General features: G+C 58.0%; 1 long non-coding RNA gene across 1 annotated transcript; it reads right to left on the bottom strand.

Moving 5' to 3' along the window:
* Positions 1-7,382: 7,382 nt before the first annotated feature.
* On the bottom strand, positions 7,383-14,739 carry LOC113599132 (uncharacterized). Its single transcript, XR_003419866.2, has 4 exons — positions 14,423-14,739; positions 8,469-8,607; positions 7,865-8,089; positions 7,383-7,772 (listed from the first exon to the last, which is right to left on the bottom strand). It is a non-coding gene; the product is annotated as an uncharacterized LOC113599132 (long non-coding RNA).
* Positions 14,740-24,265: the final 9,526 nt, after the last annotated feature.

Below are 24,265 nucleotides of genomic sequence, written 5' to 3'. Positions count from 1 at the left end.
CGGGTAGAGGAGGCCGAGTTATGGAATCTCCTGAGCAGCATGGAGAACAGGATGAACAGTCATCTGCTTGGGCGGGGTGCAGGGGGGTGGACGGGGTGACCTTTGGAAGCCACTCTCAAGCCCCCGGCTCATGAGCTGTCCTGAGGGCTGGGGACCTGGTTGGGAAGAAGGGGCGCGGGCAGCTGCTGGGCCTTGTGGGAGAAGGTGGAGAAAGAGGCTGACGGGGGCAGAGGCTGGGCCGGCTTATTCACATGAAGCCGTGAGGATACGGGGGATGCTGAGGTGCTTTCTGGTTTGCAAAGAAGGGTGTGGGGCGCGAGTGCTGGGACTGGAGTCAGGCCAACCTGGCCCTGAGTCCTGCTTTACCACTTACAAGCCACGAGGCTCTAGGCAAGTGACTTCCCCTTTCTGAGAGCCTCAATCCCCTCATCTGCGAAACGGGAACAATAGTGCAGAGCAAAGGAGGGGACGCTTCAAAAAAGGACTTTGCGAAAAAACATTATTCAAAAGGGAGGCGATGTTCGGCGGACTGGGCCAGTGTCACGATCACAATGGCGCTATTATCGTTCCCGGGGCAACCTGTGCACCTGGCGTTGGGTCACCGAATCCTTATACAACAGCCCCATGTGGTCACCCATTCTATAGAGGAGAACTCTGAGGCTCAGGGAGGTGACTGGACTTGTCCAAGGTCACATAGCCAGTTGGAACCTGACTCAGGACTGAAATCCCCATCTGCTTTCGGTCCAGTATCCTGCAGCCTGTGATTGACGGAGAAGGCACTTTACAAACTGTAACGCGGTGAATATCCTCATCACCGTTTTCTTTTTTATGGTAATTGCTGTTTGTTGCCTGGTTTCCCCTAGTGGGCGCAGCGTCCTCCTCAGTCCTGCCACCGGGGGGCAGCAGAGCCCCGGGCTGGGACGCGGGGGTCCCGGGGGCGGTGCCCTGCCGACTCCTCCCAGCAGTTAGGGACGGGCCCACCTGAGGCTCCGCTGTGCGGGGTGGGAGGGGAGGTTAGGGACGCGGGGCGGGCAGGGGTCAAGAGAGGGCACAGTCTCCGGAAAGTAGGAGCACGTGCCCAGCCCCGGTCTCAACTCTGAGAGGAAGAGGTCTGACGCGTAAGATGGCGGTTGGTTGTGCCTCCCCCTCCAAGAAGCCCCCAGTGCTGACTCCAGGGCTGGGTCCCGGCCGCCTCCTTCCCTGACAGGAACGCCTCCCGGGCATCAGCTGATCGCAGGGCCCGTCGCGGGCTCCCTGCTCCCGCTGGACAGTCGGCACCTTGAGAGCAGGGCTCTGATGCCTTCAGGGATCCCGGCACAGACGGGGTCACTCTGGGCTGCTTCAGGTTTATTGACGACACGCGTGGAGGTGTGTCCGTGCTGGGTCCAGAGTCCCTTCCCTCTGAGACTGCCCCGAAGGCACTGGAGGGCAGGGGAGGATTCCTCAGACTGAAAGATGCTTGCTTATCCCCAAAGGCTCTGGAGACTACCCCCACGGGCCTGTGATGGTCCCAGGCTTTAGGCCGAGTTCTTGGCTACATAATGGGGCAATAAAAATCCCTACCACCGGGTAGTAAATGTTGTTTGCCACTTCGTCAGCATCAATTTCCTCCTTTAACCCCTGTAACAGCCCTCTGAGCGGGTTCTATTTGTAGCATCCAGACTTTACAAAGGAGGAAAGGAAGGCTCAGAGAGGGGAAGTGCCTTGCCTGAGGTCACACAGCAAATGAGAGGCAGAGCTTCTTTGAGCCCGGGCCCACGGGAAGCAGAGCCTACTCCCTGAAGCCCTTTCCTATAACCACCGCCTCCTTCCCAGCTCTGCAGCAATTCCTGGCTCGCGAAGCCTGTGCTTGTCCACCAGCCACAGTTCTCGAAGCATCTCTGGGGGAGCGATGATGTTGAGAAGCCCACAGCCTCTCTCTGCTCCGGGCCGGGCTTCAAGCCCCTCTGCCTGGCCCCCCTGATGCCTCTGCCCTCCCTCTGTTTGCTCGTGCCCTGCTTGGGTGTGGGGAAAATGCAGTTTGCGGTGGCCCGTCCCCTGATCCTGTTATCCCCTATAAGGCGTGACAAATGCTTGCGATTGGCCCTGCCCGCCCCTGCCCCAGTCCCTCGTCTAGACTCCAGGTGATGCTCGGCGGTGGGATGCCTCAGACCTCATCCCACGGAGGCCTTTGTTTGGTGCCCCTTAAGCTGTGCCCCGTGGCAGAATGGCCCTGACATTCTCCAAAGAAAGAGGACACCAAATGATGTGACATCAACCTTGCCTTAACACCCGTCTACGCCTGCCCCTTTCGGGGTGGGGCGAAACAAGGCGCCGTAGAGGGCAGGTGTGGACGTGCCCTGGGACGCTGTACTGCTTGGCTGAGGTAGCGGCCAGCAGCACTGGTCACTCAAGGCCCTGGAGCACCCCGGACTCGGCCCCCACCACAGCCAGCTCTGACGGCTGGATCCAGTGGCTTTGTGGGCCCGAGGAGGCCGGCCAGAGCGCCTGGGGGGGGGGGGGGCGGCAAATACACGCTCATGCTGGTGAGGGAGCTGCAGCAGGACAGGGTGCCTACACCCCCTCTTTCCCAAACAGGTGCCTCCCTTCCGGGCTCCCCCACTGCGTCTGCAGTCTTCCAGGAAGAGGCCGATATAATCGCTGAGTTGGCTGATCGAGGCTGGTATCACCCTGGCGGCTCTACAGGATGAGCCTGCTGCTTCCAGGGCCCAGAAGGGCCTGCCCAAGAGCCCGGACCTGGCCGGGCTCCCGTTACCCGCCCTGTACTATTGTTCCTGCCGGGCACCTGGCCCTGCCCCTCGCACTCTCCTCCTCTCCCGCCCCACCCTCTGGCCCAAACATCACCTCATGCCCAGACCCAGCCCCTCTCCAGTTCCCCAGACGCCAGCCTTGCTCATCCCTGAGGCAGGATGGGGTGCCAGGACCCCCGGCAGTTGCCCACTCCCCACCCTCCACACACACACCTCAAGCTTCATCAATGCCAGGGGCCCCGGTCTTGGTACAGGTTTGATTTCCAAAACCAGGTGTCTTGGCTGTGTGGCCTCGGGCAAGTCCCTTTACGTCTCTGAGCCTCGATTCCCATGCAAGGTGTCATGCCCCCCCGTGCCGTGCTGTTAAACCATAGAAAGTGCCAGGCGGGGTACCCGGCACGCTGGAGGTGTTCAGGAAATGTGTTTCTGATTCTTCCCCAGCATGACCTGTTCTCCCGGGGCCTGTGGGAAAGAAGGAAGCTGTGGAATCTTCAGCTCGCCCATCTAACAGTAATCAGCATGCAATCATCATGCTCAACATGCAGCCCGAATTGTTCACTTGTGAAATGGGTTCCAGCCTCGAAGCTCTCCCGTCAGCCGGCTCTGGGCTCCTGGCTCGGGGGGGGGGGCTGGCTCGAGTACCGGAGTCCGGGGCTCTGGGCGGGAACGGGGTCTGAGATGTAGGAGGGGAGTAGGCAACGCCAGGGGGTGGGGGTGGGGGCACGGGCTGGGGGGGGGGGGGGTTGGGATTTGGAAGAATCCAGCCTGCCAAAGGGGGGAGTGGACCAGGCTGCCCTGTGGAGGCCCGGGAAGCCTGGCCCCCCTCTGGGGCAGCTCCAGGGGCGAGCCCCTGGCCCAGAAGCCCGTGCTGGAGGCTTTAGCGCCCACATCCTGGTTCTGGTGGTGGTAGCACATCACCCCTGCTCCAGACAGGGGTCTGTTTTTCTTCTTGCTTGTTTTGGGTTGGGGGCGGGGGGAATGCAGGCAAGCGGTGGGGCAGATACCCTCCAGGACTGGCAAAAGGGGCCCTGGGAAGGCAGAGAGGAGAGGGCCTGGGCTTGGGGAGGGCTCCGGGAATGACCGGTAAAGAGGGAGGGGCGTGTGAGTGCGGGGTGGATCCACGAGGGAGTGAATCGGTGAGTGTGTAAGCGAGTGAATGAGCGAGTGAGTAAGCTAGGGCCCAAGTCGTATTAGCAAACACTTATGCAGCACTCGCTGCCTGCCTGACGTTGTACAAAGCACTTTACTTGTCTGAACTCAGTCTTCACCAGAACTTTATGATGCAGACAGTATTATTACTTCCGTTTCGTGGAGCAGGGACCCCCACCCCCACCCCAGGCACCCCAGGAGAAGTTAAGTCAATCGCTCAAAGTCACACAGCTGGTATGTGACTGGGTCAGGACTTGAACCCACGCAGGCTGGCTCGAGTCTCTGGGTACTAAGTGGGTGCCTAGCCCCAGGGCTATACAGGAAGTTGGTAGCTGAGGGGTGGAAAGACGGATTTTGCGTCTGGACCTTGAGGCTTCAGGCTTCACGGCATTCATTCATTCATTCATTCATTCCAGGTGTCTGCTCACTCATCCACTCCCGAATGCTGGCCTTGGGAGAAGGAGGGGTGAGATTAGTAAGATTCTGTTCTGCCCTGGCGGAATTTGTCCGTCAGGGCTTGGCTTCAGTGCCACCGCTTCCAGGAAGCCTTCTCTGACTTCCTCTGCGGAGGGCTCACAGGCTCCTGGGCTTCCCTCAGTACTATCTTCCCCTGATGTCTGCTTCCTTCCCTAGCTGGGCGGTGCTTTTGTCTCTGAATTCTTGGCATGCCCCGGGTGCTCAATAAAGGCTCCATGAGCAAAATGTCGCCACTGAGCCTCCTCCTGGGGACTCCCTGCTCTCTGCCGCCACCTCCTCTCGTCACTCCAGCCGGGAGGCTCCGGTGTCTGGGTAGAGCCCATGGGGTCTCTGTAACTCCCCAAGCCCTCCCCATCCTGCCAGAGTGGAAACTCTCCGGGCACTGGTTTCAACTGGCGGCCACTGTCAGCAGGGCTGGGACTCGCCTCTGCCCTGGGAGGGAGGGAACTGGGCCCGCCCTGGCTCAGCGACCCACAGCAGCCTCTTCCTCCGTTGGCTAAATGTTTGTTTTCAAATTCCTGAGGCCTGCGTCACCCCCACCCCTGTCCCTACTGGTCCCTGGCCGGCTGGGCTGCCCTTGCTTCCTTCCTTGCTTGACCAGGGTGGGGTGCTAGGCCAAGTCTCTCCTGCTGCCCACCAGCTAGGGCCAGAGCCCTGAGCGGGCTGACATCGGTGAGATGAGAGATAGCGCCCTCCCCAGCCCCCCTGCGTAGACTCTTTTCTCTGCAGAGAACAGTGGTAAGGGATCTCAGCCATAGCCAGGACTGGTTATCTTCTGGGCGGGGTTGGCTGGGTTGGGGAAGCCCTGAGCTGGGCACTGCCGCCCCCGCCCCCGCCCCCAGCAGGCCTGGTCCCGGCCCGGAAGCCCAGCAGAGGGCAGACCTAAGTCCAACTCACCCCAGCGGGGCGAGTGGGTCTCAAACCGGGTCTATTACCCATGGGAATCACCCGGGACGCTGGCAAACATGCAGCCTCCTGGGCCCCATCCTCTGAGCCTCCCCGGTGAGTCTGGTGCAGGAGGCCCACACGGCTGGATTTCAGCTGGCTTAGGCAAGCAAACTTGGCCTCTTCCGGCAGCTGTAGCACTCAGCTGCCCTGCAACTGGCCTCCTAGAGCTCCACTGTCCAGTTCCGGAGGCACCGGCCACAGGTGCCTATGTAAATTTAAATTAATTGAAATGAAATGAAAGCCGGTTCCTCAGGGGCATTAGCCGCATTTCAGGTGCCCAGCAGCCACTTGTGGCCGGTGGCCACCACGCGGCACAGAGCAGATGTGGAACGTTGCCATCCAGCCATTGGTCCGTCCGCAGAACGTTCCCTTGGACAGCACCGTTCTAGAATGTCAGCTCCGTGAAGGCAGAGATAACTGCTTTATTCACCGCTGTCCACAGGCTCCAGTTCGGTGCCTAGGACGTAGCTGGGGATCGATAGATACTTTTTCAATTAATTTTCAAGCCCCGCATCTGGCTCTCTGTTATCAGCACAGAGCCCACTTTGGATCCTCTGTCTGTCTGTCTGTCTGTCTCTCTCTCTCCCCCTCCTATGCTGTCTCTTTCAAAAATACATAAACACTGGGGCGCCTGGGTGGTTAAGCAGCCAGCTTCAGCTCAGGTCATGATCTCACAGCTCATGAGTTTGAACCTCGCAGCGGGCTCTGTGCTGACAGCTCGGAGCCTGGAGCCTGCTTCGGACTCTGTGTCTCCCTCTGTCGCTGCCCCTCCCCACCTCACATTCTGTCTCTCTCTTCTTCGAAAATAAATAAACATTAAAATTTTTTTTAAATAGGGGCGCCTGGGTGGCTCAGTCGGTTAAGCGTCCGACTTCAGCTCAGGTCATGATCTCGCGGTCTGTGAGTTCGAGCCCCGCGTTGGGCTCTGGGCTGATGGCTCAGAGCCTGGAGCCTGCTTCGGATCCTGTGTCTCCCTCTCTCTCTGCCCCTCCTCCGTTCATGCTCTGTCTCTCTCTGTCTCAAAAATAAATAAACATTTAAAAAAAAATTTTTTTTTTAAATAAACCTTAAAAATATATATATTTAAAAAGAAAAAGAGCTTTCTCAACCTCCCAAACTCAGACTCTGGCCCCATGAAACCGTAACTCCTCATCAACAAACAGTTTTGAACAAATGAGCGGCCTTGGCCAAGTCACTTCCCCTGCTCTGGGCTTTAGCTGTGTCATCTACAAAATGGGTATCATACCAGTTTGTCAAAAGGATCAAACGAGATAAAGTGTGTGCTTAGCACCGGCCCTGGCACACAGTAAGTGCTCATCAAATATTAGCTGTTACTGTGTTATTACCCCATCGGGAAGGGGAAGTCGAACGTCCCACACCTCCCTGCTTTCTGAACTCTGCATTCAAGTAAACAGAAACGGGGACCACTGTGGGTGTGAATCACATGGGTGTGTTTTGTCTCCAGGGTGTGAGCCACCATTGATCCTTTGTGTCCCCAGCCAGGCTAGTTACCCTGATGACCACGTTTGTCTTTCCCAGAGTTCTTTCACCAAAGGCCTCCCTTGCGATCCTGCAGCAGCCCCGAGGTGGGGAGAGGTTAGAAGGGAACCTTATAGACGATGTCAGTGTGCAGATGGGAAGGCTGAGGCCCAAGGTTAACACCGGAAGCCGGTGGCAGAGTCAGGATTCCGAGCAGAAATCTTTCCAAACTACCCCCTGACTGGCACACGGGAGTCATTGGCTGAGTGGATGGATGGATGCTGTTAGGCTGATGAACCTTTCTTTTTAAAATTTTTTGTTAATGTTTACTGATTTTTGAGAGAGAGAGAGAGAGCGCACGAGCAGGGGAGGGGCAGAGAGAGAGGGAGACACAGAATCAGAAGCGGGAGCCAGGCTCTGAGCTGTCAGCACAGAGCCTGTTGCGGGGCTCGAACTCACGGACCATAAGATCATGACCTAAGCAGAAGTCAACTGCTCAACTGACTGAGCCACCAAGCGCCCCACAGGCTGATGAGTTTTTCTTGTTTTTTTTTTTTTTTTTTACAGCTGAAGGGACAGGCTCAGGGAGGTTAAGTGAGGAGCTTGGTAAATATTTATGGAATTGATCACACGGTGTCAGAGGTTAGGGCGAGCTGGCCAGGCGCTCTGAACCCTGTAGTACCTTTAATCCCTGCCCCAAGGGACAGCCGGGACAGTCTTCTTGCACAGGATGGGATGTCATTATGGTGGAGTAGAGAGAGAAGCTAGCTGTTGGCATCACGAGAGAGGGAAGAAATTTCTTTGGCTTTGGCGTCAGCCTCAGATCCGTGACAGATCTGGAGACGAGGGTGCGGTCTTGCAAATCTCTGCAACTTTCTAAGCTAGGGACCCTTCTAGAGACACTGTCTCTAAAAGCTGTGGCTGGCCTCCAGTCAGTGGTGAGCTGGTAAATGTTTCACCACCGGCTGCCTGAAAGGAAGAAACAAAGCAAACCAGTAAACAAAAAAACCACAAAATCTTGGTTTGCGTCAGTTGCCAATTGCCGTGGTGTAAATACTTACACTTGCAGCTGAGTTCAAAGCGCCAATGAAATCGGGCTTGCAAAATCCATGAGCCTTTAACAGCCCCCTCTCTCTGAGCCAGTAGGAGCCAGGTCTGTGTAACTCAGGCAAGACTCTTCCCCATTCTGTGCCTCAGTTCCCTCATCTGTAAAGTGAGTCATTTCCATGTTCCAGCCCAGAAGTGAGGAGATCAGCAAGGCAAAGAGGACACCTTTGAGCCCCTGGCTGGCGCATGTTGGCGGGGACCCAGAGGGCAGAAAGGAGCATCAGCTGGGGGGACTGGCACCACACGCCCTTCCCACCCGGGGCTCCTGGGCAGCCCGATCTTCCTCCCTGGCCCCAGGCCCAAGGATTCCAGAGTGGCCCAGTGGAAGTGACCATGTAGCCCCCCCTGTCCCGCCCGGCCCCGCGGGCCACTTTCAGAAGTGGGCAGAGGGAGGGCAGAGCAGCCCAGTGGTGATGACAGAGTTTGCTCAAATCTGGAAAGACAGGCTTACCTGCCCCTGTCTGGCTAATCCCCCTCATGTACCCTGGCTTACGTCCTGGCACCATGGAGAGGGGAGAAATTCCCCTCTGCCACCCAGGCAGCTCCTCCTGTTCCTACCTGAGCTCTGGCAGGACCCTGGGCACCCAAAGGGGCACAGCTTTGACGAGGGGGTGCCAGGTCATGGGGACGGTCCCCACTCCGCATCTTTCCTCTTGCTTGTGGCATCGAAGGCATTTGCAGCCAGGGACTAGTGAGCCTGGAAGTTAAGGGGAGGTGGTCATGTTGAGAAGGGTCCGTTGAGAGGGAAGACTGCATTGCTGAACAGGTGTTCCAGAACTTTCTTTCCATGGAAAGAGACGAGAACACAATAAAATATTAGGGCAAGACGATGCCTAGTGAAAACGAGCCTTCTGCTACAAAGACGGGGAAACTGAGGACAGTGAGGGAAAAGGTCATGTCCACAGTCACACAAGGACTGAGAGGCTGAGCTGGAGCCCAGACCCGGTCCCTGGATGTTCAGTCTCTCTTCTTTGCTACCTGGTGAGTGGCAGAGGGGCCAGAAGGTGGGGACCCAGTCACAGGCTGTCCTGGAGCAAAGGGGCGACCAGCCAAGGCCTGCCATTTCCCAGGGGGTGCTGGTGACCGCTCCGGGGAGATCTGTCACCCCCTAGGAAGCAGAACCCCCCTTCTGGAACACCTGGGGCCTGAGAAGTGCGGTGACTGTGAGTCCGGGGTGGGACGCTCCCCTTCCCGACTTGGGGGCGATGCTGCCCGCGAGCGGGGAGCTAGGCCTGCCCGGCTCTGCTCCCATTTTCTCCCTGATGCCTTGGGCCAGTCACAGTCCCTCCTGGCACCAGCCTCTCTGGCTGCAAAATGGGAGGTTTGGCCCAGATCACCGGTTGACAACTCAGCTGCAGAATTATTTTCAAATGCCTGGTACAGAACATGGACACATGAAGGGGCAGGTCTGGGAGAAGCTGGCGCTTAGGAAGGAAAACAGGAGGGTCGAGGATTTGGACTCCCTGGAAGGGACCCTCAGCCCTCCCTGGGCAGAATTCCTGCATGGGACCACAGAATCCACGGGGGGCTTCATCCGCAGGGTGGGGTGGGATCCCAGGAGCCTGGGTCATACCCTGAGGGAGGAAGTCAGGTGCTAGTCCAGTCTCCTGGAAAGCTGGAGAGAAAGAGATAGAGAGAGATAGAGACGTCAGAGATAGAAAGACAAAGACAGAGAGATAGAGACAGAGACAGAGAGAGACAGAGAAGTCAAGAGATAGAAAGACAAAGGGGGAGACAGGGCAAACCAAAAAAAAAAAAAACACCAAAAAAAACCCAGAAAAGGAGGCACACAAAAAAAGAGAAATATTTGAGAATGAAATGGAGGGAGAAGGAGAGGGAGAGAGGGAGAGGGGGAGAAGGAGAGACACATGTTTCCACTCAAAGTTCTTGTTTAAAATAAAACCGAACCAACAATCTCAGCGGCTGACGGTTGGCCGGAGCCCAGGCCCCAGGCAGAGTGTGACCACGGGCCTCCTGGCCCCCTGCCTGGAACTCACATAATGACTGCCTGGGGCCTGATCTCAGCCACCTCCGACAGAGCCTTGTCCCCAGACAGTGGTTCAGGCCTGAGGGTCCCAGGAGAGGCCCCAGAGCCGGAAGAGCCCCCAAGGCCTCTCTCAGATACCACCGAGGGGGATGCTCTGCCAGAGCGTTTTGGCCATTCCAGGCGGGGAGCAACCAGCCACCAGGTGGCCTGGGGCTGAGGGCCAGAGGGAAGCCTGAGAGGGAACAAGCTCAGACTTTAACCTGGGGCCCGGTCAGCAGGGGTCCAGCACCACCCAGATGCTCAGGGTCTCTCCACCCCTCCTCTCAGTGCCTGTGGCCCCAGGCCCAGGGCACTAGGCTGGGAGTGAGCCATGCGCCACGGGCATTCTGGAGGGCCTTCTGGAAGGAAGAGTAGGCAGGTGGGTGAGTCTAGGGCCTTGTCTCCCAGTACACCTGGCCAGGCTTGCCCAGAGCCCCCTGTCTCTCTCTCGCTCTCGCTTTCTCTCTCCTGCGCGCGCTCTCTCTCTCTCTCTCTCTCTCTCACACACACACACACACACACACACACACACACACACACGTATTATGCACTCAGAGCCAAGACTTGATCTGGCCTAAATCCCATGTACCTGGGCAAGAATAAAAGTACTTTAATAGCAGCTTGTATTTGTAGAGCACCTGCTGGGCCCTGGGCCCTTCCAAGCCCTGAATGCATCGTCTTAGTGAATCCTCAGGCCCCACAAGGCCTGGAGCCATTATAATGCTCTCTTTACAGATTGTGAAACTCAGGCTCAGGGGAGTTAATACACTTACCCAAGCGTCACCAGTAAGATGCTGGATTTGAACCGAGGTTTGCTCACCTATGCAGTCCCATGCCCTGAGGTAGGAGGAACTTCTGGGGTGTGGGGCCAATCCCCCCGCATCCCAGGGCCCGCGGAGGGGGCACAGTCCACACCCTCAGGCCCAGACTCCTGTCCCTTCCGGAGCTGAGAGAGGCAGGTCTGAGAACAGCTGATCCCCTGGGTTTTGTTCTTGGCACAAAGGAGTCCGGATCCGGGCTTAGTGGTGAATGGCGAGGGGCCCGAGGGGCCCGCAGCCCCCTCCCGCGGGCCGGCCTGGCAGGCTCTGCGCCTGCCGCTTCCCCAGAGCCCCTGAGCCCTCAGCTTCCTATTCAGAACCCCGGCTCAGCCCCGACAGGAGTATCAAAGGCCGGCAGATCTAGGGGGATTACAGGAGGCAGTGGGAGGCTGGGGGAGCTGGGCTGGAGGCAGCCCCACGGGGCTCCCTACTATGTGTTGGGCCCTTCCTGGTCTTGGGTACTCCTCACGGCCACGGGCAATGTGGGTGACGACGGGAAAAGGAAGGCTAGAGAAGGGAAGGGACTGGTCCAAGGTCACACAGCAAGGCCGAGGCAGAACCAGGGTGTGAATCCAGGTAACCTGGCTCCCAGTCAGGGCTTTCTTCATGAAACAAGGCTCCTCTGTGCCCAAGACACCCCTGTCCCGTGGCCTCTTCCAATGGCAGACAGAGAGGACAACGAGACCCTGGCTGGCAGGGGCAGACACAGGAGAGAGAGGGTGTCCTGTGGGAAGCCCCTTCCCCTGACCACCCGAGGGGGGCACTGGGGGCCCTGGGCCAGTGAGAGCAGTGGGGTCTGGGGACTCAGACTTGCCCAGGAGAGAAGGGAATGGGGGTCTCGCTAGTGAGGGCTCTGGGTGGGAGTAGAGGGTTAGGGGGAGCAGTACACTGGGCCGTTGGTCCCCGGAGTGTGGCCCTACTGTGTGGCCTCAGGGAGGAACAAATCCCTTTCTGGGCCTCAATCTCTCTCTAGGCCCCCAGGCTCAGAAGACCTCCCTCGTTCTGTCATGGGGACGCAGGCTTGGTAACTGAGGGTCCTTTCCCTGAATCCTTGCAGTGGGGCTGGCTGGTGCTAAGCTCTGGACCGGCATTCTTTCCACCAGTCCCCCTGGCAATGCCATCAAGAGGCTGCCGCTATGTCTCCCCCACCTGACAGACGAGGAAACTGAGGCTCAGAGAGGCCTTGTCCAAGGTCATCCGGCTTGTAAAGATTTCAGAGCCTCCCGACCTTACTCCCACCCTCTCTCCTCAGGATGCCGGGCCCTGGCTGTGGGCTGGGCCCCCAGCGTGCGGTCCCCTTCCTCCTGGTGCCAAGGTGGCAGGGGAAGGTGCCCACCTGCCTCCCCACCCCAGCCGCAGGCAGGCGTGGAGCCACGGCACCCCCGGGGAATGCCGCTGCATTCCTGTGGTGGGGGTGTGGCCGCCCCGGGCGCTGTTTGCCCCGGGCTGGTGCCCGTTGCTAAGCAAGCCCAGCTCCAGGCGCTGAGTCAGCAGGCCGGGCAGCCCTGTCCCTCCCAGCGAATCACCAGCACGGTGGTGGCTGGAGGGGAGGAGGAAGTTCTACTTCCCTTTGGAGGAGGAGGGGCGGCCTTAGGGTTCACATCTGGGGACACCGGCTAGACATAGTGGGGGGAGTCGGGGTGGAGGTTTGAGGTGTGCCTGGGGGAGGTAAGACACGCCTTTCGAGAAAGTTGGGGAAGTGGGGCTGGGGGGGGGGGCCCAGTGGGGGTGGGAGGGACTTTAGACTAGAAGGGAGGCAGCGGTGCCGGCCGGCTGCTTCATCCAGGTCCTTATCTCGTATAATAAAAGTGATTCACTGTTGATATCCTCCACTGTTCAGATGGGGAAACTGAGGTGCGGCCAGGTCTTTAGTGAATAAAGGGCTCCGACAGGCCTGTGAACCAGACCTGTGCTCAGCACGCCAGGGGCGGGGAGAGACCCTCCAGGCCTGGCTGTATGAGCCTGGGCTAGGCTTTCCCCCTGGGCCTCGGTTTCCCTTCTCTGCTGGTACCAGCCCAGGGTCTCCCCGAGCCCTGAGAAGGAAGAGAAAGTGGAAGGTCCTGCAACCTCCTCCTAGATTGGGGATAAGTCACTTCCCCGAGCGGGTCTCACCCTCCGGGCCAGACTTTGATCTGGCGCCTGCCTTCAGATTTCTTTATCTTTATGAGCAGTGCCCCTGGGCACCACCCCACTCGGTCATCTGGTGCAGAAAGGGACAGGTGGAGGGACCGGCACCAGGAGGGGCCGAGGACTCAGAGGGGTCCGGATGCTAACCTCTGCTCCCCTGGGACTTCCTGGTGGGTGGTGGGCACTGGGCGCCAGGATGGGGGAGACAGGGTGGGGCAGGGTGGAGTGTGGGGGTCAGAAAGCTGGGAGTTTCAGTGTCTGGTTTTGGTGGTTTTTGATAAGACAAGGACTGGGAGGTGACAGGGCTGGGGAAAAATGTCCCACCCCCAGCCTGCCTGGCAGCTTTGTCCCACTGTCCTGGAGCCTCTGTCAGTCTTGGGGGGAGGCGACTGGAACAGAAGACAATGGTTTTGGGGGGTTAGGGCTGAAAGGGGCAGTGTCTGTGATACTTCCTTGGAGAGGAGCACCCCCCATCCAGGCCGATGGGGGAAGGCTCTGCCTCTGTCCTGGGACTCTCTCTACTCGGATCAGAGGCATCCACTCTATACCTGGAAAAGCCCCCCAGTCTGCTGGAGAAGTTCCTGCCCTTTCCCCTGGGGGGTTCACAGTCTGAGGACAGAGGCAGGCAGGGCTGCTAACTTGCAGGACTGTTGACAGTCCAGCTCTGTACCTGCTGGGCCTCATCAGGCCAATGTGAAGGTGAGGAAGGCAAGGCAGGGCCCAGAGACACATACCTTCACCCCCACAGGGATCAGCCTAGGGTCAGGGCCTGGCTGGGGAAGGGGGGGGGGGTCTCTGTCAGACTGGCCCCAAGGCACATTTTCAGGCTGTGACATGAGGTGAATCCCGTACACAAAACAATTATTACTGCTTGCTCCTCTGGGCCCGGCGAGACAGGGAGGCTCTATTACAGGGTTGGAACAGCAGGCAGCCCTCCCACCCCACCCCACCCTGCCTGCCCCCCACATACGCCCAGGCACAGACACACACACACCTGCGCACACATGCAGACACACACTTTAGTTGTAGGAGCAAGTCCCCCTCCCCCTCCCCAAGCCTTGGTTTCCTGGGCTGTTCTGGGGATCCTAATAGTGAGCATTCCTGGATGTGCAGTATGTGCAGAGGCCAGCACCTCCCTCCCCCACCCCATGCCCTTGCACTGGGACAGGATAGACAGACACGGGCACGCACGCATTCCTACACACTCACCTGGGCACTTACCTACGCCCATGCAGCCCTGCTCAGAGCCCCCACTCCCTCTCACGCAGTGTGCCCACACATCCCAGCTGGAAGATCACACCGCGGCTGCTACACGCGGATATGAACTTGGGGGCCACGGCAGGGTTCCCAGGACCCCAGACAGAGCTCTCACTATCCACCATCAACAGCATTCCGTTTCTAGGGCGGACCCCAAGTCAGCCCAGCCCCAGGCGAGGTCCGCAGGCTCTTTCCCTGGCACCCAGGGAAATGCCAATTTGGCAGCGGGGACCTAAGTGCCGGAGACATCCGCTGGGACAAACTGTGCATGTCCGGCTACAGACCTTCAAAGCCGCGGTGTTACGCTCAGCCCAACCCCAAGCAAGTCTGTGGTCTCCCTCCTGCCCTTGTCAGTTGGCAAGTCCCAGGTGCAACCTTCCCCTTCCACAGACGGGGAAACTGAGACCAGAAGGAGGATGGAGTTTTCTAGTTGTGAAACCTCAGGCAGACGTCTGCCAGCCTCAGTTTTCTCGTCTGCCTCCCCTCCAGGGTCGGTGTGAGGACAAACGATGAGGAACGAGAAGCGGTAGCCCGGTGCCTGGCACTGAGATAAAGCTCGCTAACGCCCACTGTGATTATTGTTAATTATTACTGTTACGAGGCCGCCAGGTCAGGTGTAGTGGCTGAAGGCTTTCTGGAGGAGGCGACTTTTAAGGGCGGGGTGATGGGGAGGAGGGGCGGCTCGCCCTCCAGGCGAAGAACCAGCAAACTGTCGGCAAGACGCGCACGGGAGCGCCGGTCGCCCACCGCGCGCCCCCAGAAGCCCCGGTCCCCCGCCGCCGTCCCCGGGGCCGCCTCTGTCTCCATGGCGACGGGGGCTGCCCCTCCCCGGGTTCGACCCCGTTTAGGAGGCGCAGGGGCGGTTTCTCGCAGCGGGGAAGGGGCTGGGCCTCCCGGCCGTAAAGTGCTCGCGGCGACCCTCCAAGGAGGACACCTGCGGGGCGGAAGCGGGGGCGGGCGGGGCGCGAGACGGCGCGGGGTGGCGGCGGCCGCCCCCTTACCCCCACCCCCAGGCGCCCCCCGCCGCGGGCCTGCGGGTCGGCGGGCCCCGTTCCGGGCAGGTGGGGAGCCCGCGCGGCAGAGACCCGAGCCCCCGCCCCCTCCTGCCCGCCGGCGCCTCTGCCCGCCCCCCACTCCCCACCGTCCAGCCCTGCACCCCTCCACCCCCGCACCCCCCCACCCCTCCACCCCTCCACCCCGCGCCTCTCCCTGGCCACGTGGCCAGCTCCCGCGGGCCTTCTCCGCGCTCTGCCGCCGGCTGGGCCCCGCTGTGCGCGTCTCCGAGTTCGTCCCTCAGTAGCGGCGACAGCGGTGGGGGGCGGGGGGGGGGTGTAGGGCGGTGGACGGCCCAGGGACTTGCCGGGCGCGGGGGTGGGGGTGGGGGGCTGGGCCCCTCACCTTGGGGCCCCAGGTCAGGCCCCTGCTCAGCGATGGGGAGAAGGATAGAGGCCGGGTACTTCTTTCAAATTAGGTACTTTATTTCTGAATAGCTCACTGATGCCTAAGGGGCCGACTTCACACAATACACAGGAAGGACCCACAGTCACACAGCCGCCCCTTCGCGCCCCCGGCCCCCGGCCCCCAGCAAGGTTCCTAGTTTCTCTGCTCACTCACACACACTGGTACGAGCACAGGCTCCTCAAGGCAGGGCTGTGTCCAGGTCTCTGGGCCCCTCAGGATTCAGCACAAATGCGTGTCCCAGGTCATGGAGGTGGCGACACAAGTGAGCACGTGTGTCCAGATGCACGCACACCCCCTACGCAGGGCTGGCTGAGGGGCACCTCAGCGGCCCCAGCCAGGGACTATGTGACCGGTGGCAAGCGTGGACAAGTGGCTGTGGCGTGATGGATAGGATGGCAGACGGATGGATGGATGGGCTGATGGACAGACGGACAGACAGAGGTGACTACCTGGCTGGAAAGACCGTCTGGGAAGTGATGGATGGGGCCGGGCCCATGGGGAAAGGAAGGATGGATAGATGGACAGACTGACAGATGAGGGAGACAGATGAGGGGGTGGAGGAAGGCTGGGTGAGGCAGGGGGTGAGTGATGAGAGACCCTGCTGAGAGAGGGGACAGGGTCTTGCTGGGGAGGTTGTGGCAGAGATGAGGCATAGGAGGGGGTTACTACCGGGCTGGCTACAGACGGCAGGACAGACAGATGGACTCGTGGATGGGTGGGTGGGTAGATGGGGAGGGGAATCAGGAACGACTGACCAGGGCCTCCCTGGGACTGGTTGATGGAAATGGATAGACAGATGGAGGGAGACAGGATAGGGAGGAGGGGCAGGGGTGCCGTGGGATAGGAGCCTCTGTCTGTCCTGCAGTGATCCCTACAGAGACCTGTGTGCCTGGACAGGCAGGCGTGTGCGTGCGTGCGTGTGTGTTCGCACACATAGACACACAAATGAGTCTGGTGCTGAGGCTGTGGTTGTGTTCACAGCACTTCCTAGTGTGTGTGTAGACTGTAAGGGCTCAGACCTGATGCTGGGCGTGGGAATAAGGGCCTGGAATGTGGGGTTCCTCCCTTCCCTTTGGGGCTGGATGGGATCCTGGGGGGGTTATCCCCCGGGAGCATGGCCAGAAGGGGACCAGAGGCAGGGTTCTCAGTGAATTGGGCCTTGTGCTCTCATCCGTGCCTTCAGGAGGGGGAAGGGGCTGGGGTCAGACTTGGAGGTTCTCGGAAAACAAGCAGAACAGCTGCCCTGCCCTCCCTCCCTTCCTCCTCAGAGCCTACACCAGGCCAGCTGCCAAACTGTCAGGATGCGGGAAGGGGGGGTGGCGGCACCTGGCAGGTACTGTGCCAGCCCCGGCCCCCAAATATGGTGTCAGTGATAAAAATAATCACAGCTGACATTTACGGAGGACTTGCCATATGCCAGGCACCGTGCCAAGAGTTTTTCACACTTTCATGGCTCCCCCGACAAGGTGGGTATTACAATATTTTTATCCCCACTTGACCAAGGAGAAAACAGAAGCTCCGAGAGGTGAGGCTTCTCATCCAGGGCTCACGTTAAGTGTGGCCGTGGGAAGCCAGACGTGTGCCCTCAGCTCCTCACCACCCACGGCACAGAGGACCCTGGTTGTCAGGCTGGATCATCACAACTCACACCAGGGAGGAGACCAGGGTGGAGAAAAGACCAGAGTGATCTCCAAACGCCATGCTTAGCTGAGTAGCGCTGGGGCCATGGGGCATGTGGGAATCTGGGGGGGAATCCGGGACTCAGAGAAGGCCCCCACCTACTGCAGCGGTGGGAATCCGCCCCCCTCCCACTAGTCCTGTTGGCCCCTTGACTCCCGGATTCATCCTGGGCCTCTGGCTGTGGCTGAGCCCTGTGGCGTGTGGTAGCTTGTGCCCCCCTTGACACACCTCTGAGAGGAGGGGCCGCTGCTCTCCCCATGGTGCACCTGTACCAGTGAGGAATAGTCAGGGAGAGAAGTAAATGGCCCAGATCACACTGAGGGAGTTCTCTTACCACTGTGGTAGGAAGTATAAATATTAATAAAGGGGGGGGCTCATTTAAAATGGAGTTGGCAGGGTGCCTGGGTGACTCAGGCGTCTGACTCTTGATTTCGGCTCAGGTCATGATCTCAGGGTCGCAAGATCAAGCCCCACGTCAGGCTCTGCCCTGAACATGCAGCCTGCTTGAGGTTCTCTCTCCCTCTGCCCCTCCCCTGCTCACACACACACTGTCTCTCCTTCTCTCTCTCTCTTTCTAATTATTAAAAATAAAATAAAATAAATAAAAAAAAATAAAAATAAAATGGAGCCGGGAAGCCCAAAGGGGGAGCCTTCGTGCACTATGACTCTACCTCCCCATGGCAGCCACAGACCCGGACAGGAAGAGATACGCCTTGCAAATGGGTACCACTTTCCGCTCCAGCAAGAGGGAAGATTTCCTTTCCTGCTCAGCAACTCAGCCAATGAGAAGCTGTCACCACCCTGAACCCTTGATTTCCTCCAGTGGATTTTGTTCAGGACAACCCCTCCCCACTTCCTCCTTTTTCTTGACAAAGTAACATTCCTCTCCTTTGCTTGTTAAGCTTGCCTCTGGCTTGCTTTTCCTGAATCGCGATTCTTTACTATTCCTGAATAAACCCATTTTGCTGGTGAGATAACTGGCTGTTTTATTTTTAAGATTGACAGAAGCCACCACGTGTTTTGCCCATTTGCTCAACAAAGTTCAAAGTTGGGGGGTGGTGAGCCATGAACAAAACAGGCCGCAACCTGGGGGTCCTTACACGGATCTTGCATGCTAATGGGGCAGACAACAGACAATATGTAGAGTGTGGGGCGGGAAAGTGCCATAGAGAAAAATGCAGCAAAGAAAGGAGATAGGGAGTCTAGGTATGGCTTAGGGTGTTGCCATTTTACTAGAATGGTCAGGCAATTGACCACAATGAGCTGAACTTCAAGCAGCCCCCAAGGAGGTGAGGGAGGGTGGGTGGGAGGGAGAGTGCCAGGCAGAGGGAAGGTAAGTGCAAAGGCCCTGAGGCAGGCCTGCCATTCTCCATCTTTCAAATTCTCTTGTTGCAAAGGTTGATGAGGCACCTTCCATCCCATCTGACAGCCTTTGGAGGCAGAAGGCCTGGGTTCTAGTCTTCATGCTGTCTCTGGGACCTCCAGCAAGATCCTTCCCCTATGTGGGCCTCAATTTTGTAAAATACAGAGGTTGGACTTTATCTGCCACGATTCCCTTTCATAGGACATGCTGTGACTAGTTACGCATGGTCCAGGGCTTCTGTGTGTGTGTGTGTGTGTGCGTGTGCATGTGTGTGTGTGTGTGTGTGTGTGGTGGGGTGGGGGGACAGCAAAGCAAGGGCTTTGGAAGATACTTCTGCCCCTTTAGGCTCCTGACCCTGAGCAAGTGACTCAGACTTTTCTGAACCCCAAAGTTCTCATCTGTAAAATGGGAGTAGCATCCCTGCTTCTCTCGGGAGTGTTTGTGTGCATGAGGTGAGGCTGTGCTGCAAAGCTTTAAGCCAGACCCTGGCTCATCACTGGGACTCCACAAGTGAGCCCTGCTTTTACTTTGATGTTTAAGACACCTGGTTAAAAACTGGCACTCAGAGAAGGGAGAAATACCAGTGGTCGGGGTTGGTCAGGGAAGGCTTCCTCGAGTGGAGCATCTAAGCTGAGTTTGTTTGGAAGGGGAGAGGGAGGATGTGGCCACAGAGGGAAGGGAAAGGCAAGAAAATGAGGGGTGACAACCGGAAGCCAGAGTTGGGAGGAAGGGGCTCTGAATCCAGGCAGGAGGTGGCCCCAAGACACACGGGGAGCCCCCTGCCCTCCCGCTGCTGGCCGCCTCCAGGCTGAGGCCCCGCCCCACTCCGAAGCTCCGCCCCGTATCCAGGCCCTGGGGAGGATTTGCCAGGAACCCACTTCAAAGGGTCCCAGGAAGCTTGAGCAAGCCCCAAAGGAAGCGGCACAGCCTCTAACCCAGCTCTGGGAGTGGGGGAAGCCCCGCAATTATGTGGAGGGGGGGGGGAGCTTCCTCCCACGCTGTCGGCCTCCACTCCAAATTTAAGTACCCCTCTCCCAACCTCAACCCGCCTCATCGGGGCAGGGGAGCTCAGCAAAACTTCTGCTCAGGCAAGTTCACCCCAAAAACCTCACCTGAAAAGCTGAACGTGGAGTCCACCTGTGGCTGCAATCGGGGAGTGTGTTATTTCGGGGGGGGGGGGTGGGCGATGTGTGTGCAACCCACAAGCATTTACTGACGGCCTACTGCATCCCGGGCTCCACTGGGCATGACAAGGTGGAATAAACCGGCCTCTGTCCCTCAAGGAGCTCCCTGCCTGAAGGGGAGGGCAGGTGAGGAAGTAATTATAACAGTGTGAGAGCTGAGGTTTGTTCCAGGGTGAAACAATTTGGCCCTGGGGGAGCCCAGCGGCTTTTCAGAAGTAACTTTTGATTGTGGAGGTAACAGCTAAGATTCAGTGCACGCCCACTGTGTGCCAGATACTGTGCTAAGAACTTTACAGATGTATTCTCAACTCATCCCGCAACAGTACCAGAGAGAGGAAGCCATTATTATTGTGCCCATTTTACAGATAAGGCAGCTGAGGGTATAAGGCTTGGCTAAGGCCAGGCGGTCAGTTAAGCGGCAGAATCCGGGTCTGCTGGACCCTCCAGCCATTCGGTTATTTGCCCAAATCTGTCTCAGTGCCTGTAGACCAGGCACTCCCCTACACTTGGGGCTCCAGTGTTCCTTCTTCCGACTTGCTCCAAAGTAAGTCTTAAAGAAGGAGTAGGGATCCTGGAGGTAGAAAGAGCACCAGGAACACAGCGGGTGGGGTGGGGGTAGGGGTACAGCTTGGACAAAGGCACGCAGGCTTGAAAACACATGGTGTATTCAGGAAAGAGCAGGGAGACCGGGCTCTGCGGTGAGATGGACACATTTAATTTTTTCGTTCTACCTCTGCCGTGTCCTAGCTGTGTCACTTTAGACAAGTCAGTTCTCTCTGAGCCTCAGTCTTCACCTGCAAAACTGGCCACGATATTACCTTTTCCTTCCAGGGCTGCTGGGAGGATTAATGAGTTCTCCTAGGTGCAGGTGGCTTGGCACATAGTAGGCCCTCAAGAAATATGAATCAAAACAAATGGAGGGAACTGATTTAGAATGTCACCATCGGGGCACCCGGCTGGCTCAGTTGGTGGAGCATGCGACTCTTGATCTCAGGGTTGTGAGTTCAAGCCCCACCTTGGGTGTAGAGATCAGTTAAAAATAAGATATTAAAAAAAAAAAAAAGTGAATGTCATCATCACATGTGAGCATCTATTGAGTGATTCCTGGTGCAGAGCACTGTTCTAGCTGGTTCCAGGAGGGCAAAGGGCAGCAGGCTCCTTCCTTGCCTTGGAGAGCTTACAGTCTGGTTGGGGAGATGCTTACAGTCTGGTTGGGGAGACGGTTCTGAGTCTGAGAAAGACAACAGAAGGTTCAACTGGCTGAGGCCAGGGTCCGGGGCGGGGGTGGGGGGTGACTGGGTATGGGGGCACCAGGGGCTGAAGGGAAGGCGGTCAGTCATCAGACGGGCCTTGGAGACGCCTGCAGCAGAGAGCAGGTACATCACTCCAGGCCAGGGAACAGCTCTGGGGGTTCTGTGGAGTTTAGTGCTTCCAGAAGCAGGGGCTGAGGGAGGTACCTGTGAGGGTGTGTGGATCCAGACTGCCTGGGCTAGAATGCCAGCTCCAACTTTTAAAGTTTGTTCCTCTGCAAAATGGGGACAGTAACAGTGCCTACCTTGTGGGGCTATAACGAAAACTAAGGGGGTCAGTGTAGGTCAAGTACCTAGAACTGGGTCTGGCACTTAAGCATTTTATTAAACATTTTTTAAAATATTTTTTATGTTTTAAAAATGTTTACTTTTGAGAGAGAGAGAGAGAGCGAGCATGCACACGCAAGCAGGGGAGAGGGGCAGAAGGAGAGAGAGAGAGAATCCCAAGCAGCCTCCGTGCTGTCAGTGGAGAGACCGATGCAGGACTCGATCCCACGACCCTGGGATCATGATCTGAGTTGAAACCAAGAGTCAGAAGCTCAAGCCACCCAGGAGTCCCTAAGCACTTGAGAAGAAGCGTGGGCTACAATGATTTTTTTCTCCTGCTGCTCTCAGGCACAGATCAAAGGTGGGGTGGGTGAAGCTATTGTCTCGTGTTTCTCTTTCTCGTCAGCTTGTCCCCAGCCTACAGCCAAGTCCTAGCAAAGGTGGACACCTGAGCAGGCTGCTGGGCTTGAGGTGGGGATGGCAGGTGAGGCCCGCGCAGCCACCCACAGACACACTCAGGCTCAACCTGCCTGTACCCGAAACCTTGCCTACTGCAGTGGCACTCAGGCCCCGCGGGCTTTTTGGGGCCTTTATGGGGTAATTCTATCTCCATTAGGGCTTATTATGTCACAATAAATACCACTTTTCAGCGCAGCTTTGTAAGACCTTTGTAAGACTCACCAAAGGACTTTTCCTTCTCAGCATCCAGTCACGCTGAGCGGGAAGGACTCCGGGAAGGGCGTGTCGCCAGGTGAGTGACTAAAAACCAAGAAGCTTCTCCCACCCCCACCCTCCTGCCAGCGCCCTCACCACCCCTTCCCACAGGCCTCTGTGGGAGCGACACCTGTCCCTGCACTCTCAGTCACCAGCTGGGCCCATACCTCCAGGCACGCAGCCCACAGCCAGCAGGGGCTGCCCTCACCCCTGACACGTGGGGCCACCCTCGTGGGGCCACGCGGGGAAACCTACACATGCCACATAAAGGACCCGCCAACACGACGTAAAGAGACTTCCAGGCACCACACAACCTGCTAATGCCTTCGTTCGCTCATCAGTCCATTCACGGGCAGAGGTTTGCTGAACCCCCGCTATGGGTCAGGTATAAAGACAAATGTCCCCGCACTCTCGGAGCATACCTTCTAGTGTTGCATCCAGCCTACGGAGCCTGCACGGCACGTGACATACCTGTACAGGGAGGGTCTTACATTCAACACACATGAAATCTTACATTCACCACAGCCCAGAGCTGCCAACGCAACACGTGAAAGGCTTCTCCCTACGTTTACTGCACACACACGCGCACACACACACACTTTCTCTCCATGTGCCATGGAGGCCCCGCAGGCCCCGCCCAGCACACACACTGCTTCCTCTGGCCGCACTGCATAGACCCGTAGCAACAGCTGGGATTTCACAAGCGTGTTCTGTACCCACGATCTATGTGGTTTACACCCACGTCCTTACTCGATCTCAATAACCCTCTGAAGGAGGTTCGTACATCTTCCTGAGGAGCAGACTGAGGCTCGGAGAAAGGAAATCTCCAGAAACCCCTGGGCTGACTCCACGGCCGGTGTTCTCAACCCTTGCCAAGGACAGCACACTCACACTCACACACTCGCACGCCTCCTCTTACATCCGCCCGTGCTTGCTCACACCCATGCTCACACCCCCCCCAGCACGTCCACACGCACTCGTGCACACCCTGACACAGCCACGTGCACGCACTCATGCACATCCACACATCCGCACGCACGCACATACTCTCATGCACGCTTGCACGCTCACAGACTCTCAGAACACCAAGACTCTCCTCCTATCATCTTGGTCAAAGGCTTTAATTACGCTACTCCAACACCTGTAATTAACCCTCCTCCTTCTCCAGAGGAGGTGTCTGGACCCGCTTCCCAAGGGCAGGCACCAAGGCCGAGAGGCCAAGATGTCCACATCTGGCAGGGAGGATCCGGGTACCTGAGTAGCCCAGCATGGCCTTTGGGCAGACAGGTCCAGGGGAGTCAGAGTCTAGAGTGGGGTCAAAGAAAAGGAGGTGGGCAGAGGGGCCTGGAGCCCCTCAGGGAATCATGCCCGCTACCGGTGCTCCTCCCCAACTGGCCAAATGGCGATTGGGCAAGAGGCAGCCGTGGGTGGCCCGGCAGGCGGGTCAGAGGACATTTCCCGTTTGTTTCACTAAGGCCAGCCGCTTTAGTCAGAAGCGGAGATGAGCTCACATCTGAGGAGCCTCTGGGTTCCCTGAAGGGGCAGGTGGGAGGCAGGTGCCCTCCAAAGTGTTGAAACAGACCAACTGATTCAGCCACGCCAGGGTTGGGGGATGGGGCGCTCCACAGAGCAGCCTCTTGCCTGCCTGTCCCCTGCATGGGGAGGGACTAGGGAGATTCAAATCCTGGCTCTACTACCTTGGAGCTGTGAGACCTTTGGGCATGTGTGTAAAGCTCTTGGAGCCTCAGTGTCCTCTTCTGTAAAATGGGGTTAATGATACCTACCTCCCAGATGAGAGTTACACGAGACAATGCATGTCTGACTCGTGCCTAGAGGTGGTGGCTCTTACATTAGGGTATTCTTAAAGGCCCCTGAGCAGAGATGCTCTCCTCGACCTCCTTCGAGAGGTCCCAGGAAGAGGGGCATCCAGGTCGACTTCCGAGCTCCCCTCAGAGGCATGCTGCTGAGGAGGCAACTGCTTCTTGGCCCCGCTAGCCCATTTGTGCCCCATCGGAAGGGCAAAGAGTGAGAATGCGCGTGCTTTAGGGCCAGCGGTCCCCACGTCTGGGGTCTGGGCCGAGGATCCCGGCCCGGATCTGCAACTTGGGAGGGCCTGGGCGGGAGGGGGGGGGAGGAGGGCTTCAGGGA

This window comes from Acinonyx jubatus, chromosome C1 (genome assembly GCF_027475565.1).
Source record: "Acinonyx jubatus isolate Ajub_Pintada_27869175 chromosome C1, VMU_Ajub_asm_v1.0, whole genome shotgun sequence".
In the NCBI taxonomy this organism is placed as follows: Eukaryota; Metazoa; Chordata; class Mammalia; order Carnivora; family Felidae; genus Acinonyx; species Acinonyx jubatus.
This window is presented reverse-complemented; position numbering and strand designations above follow the sequence as displayed.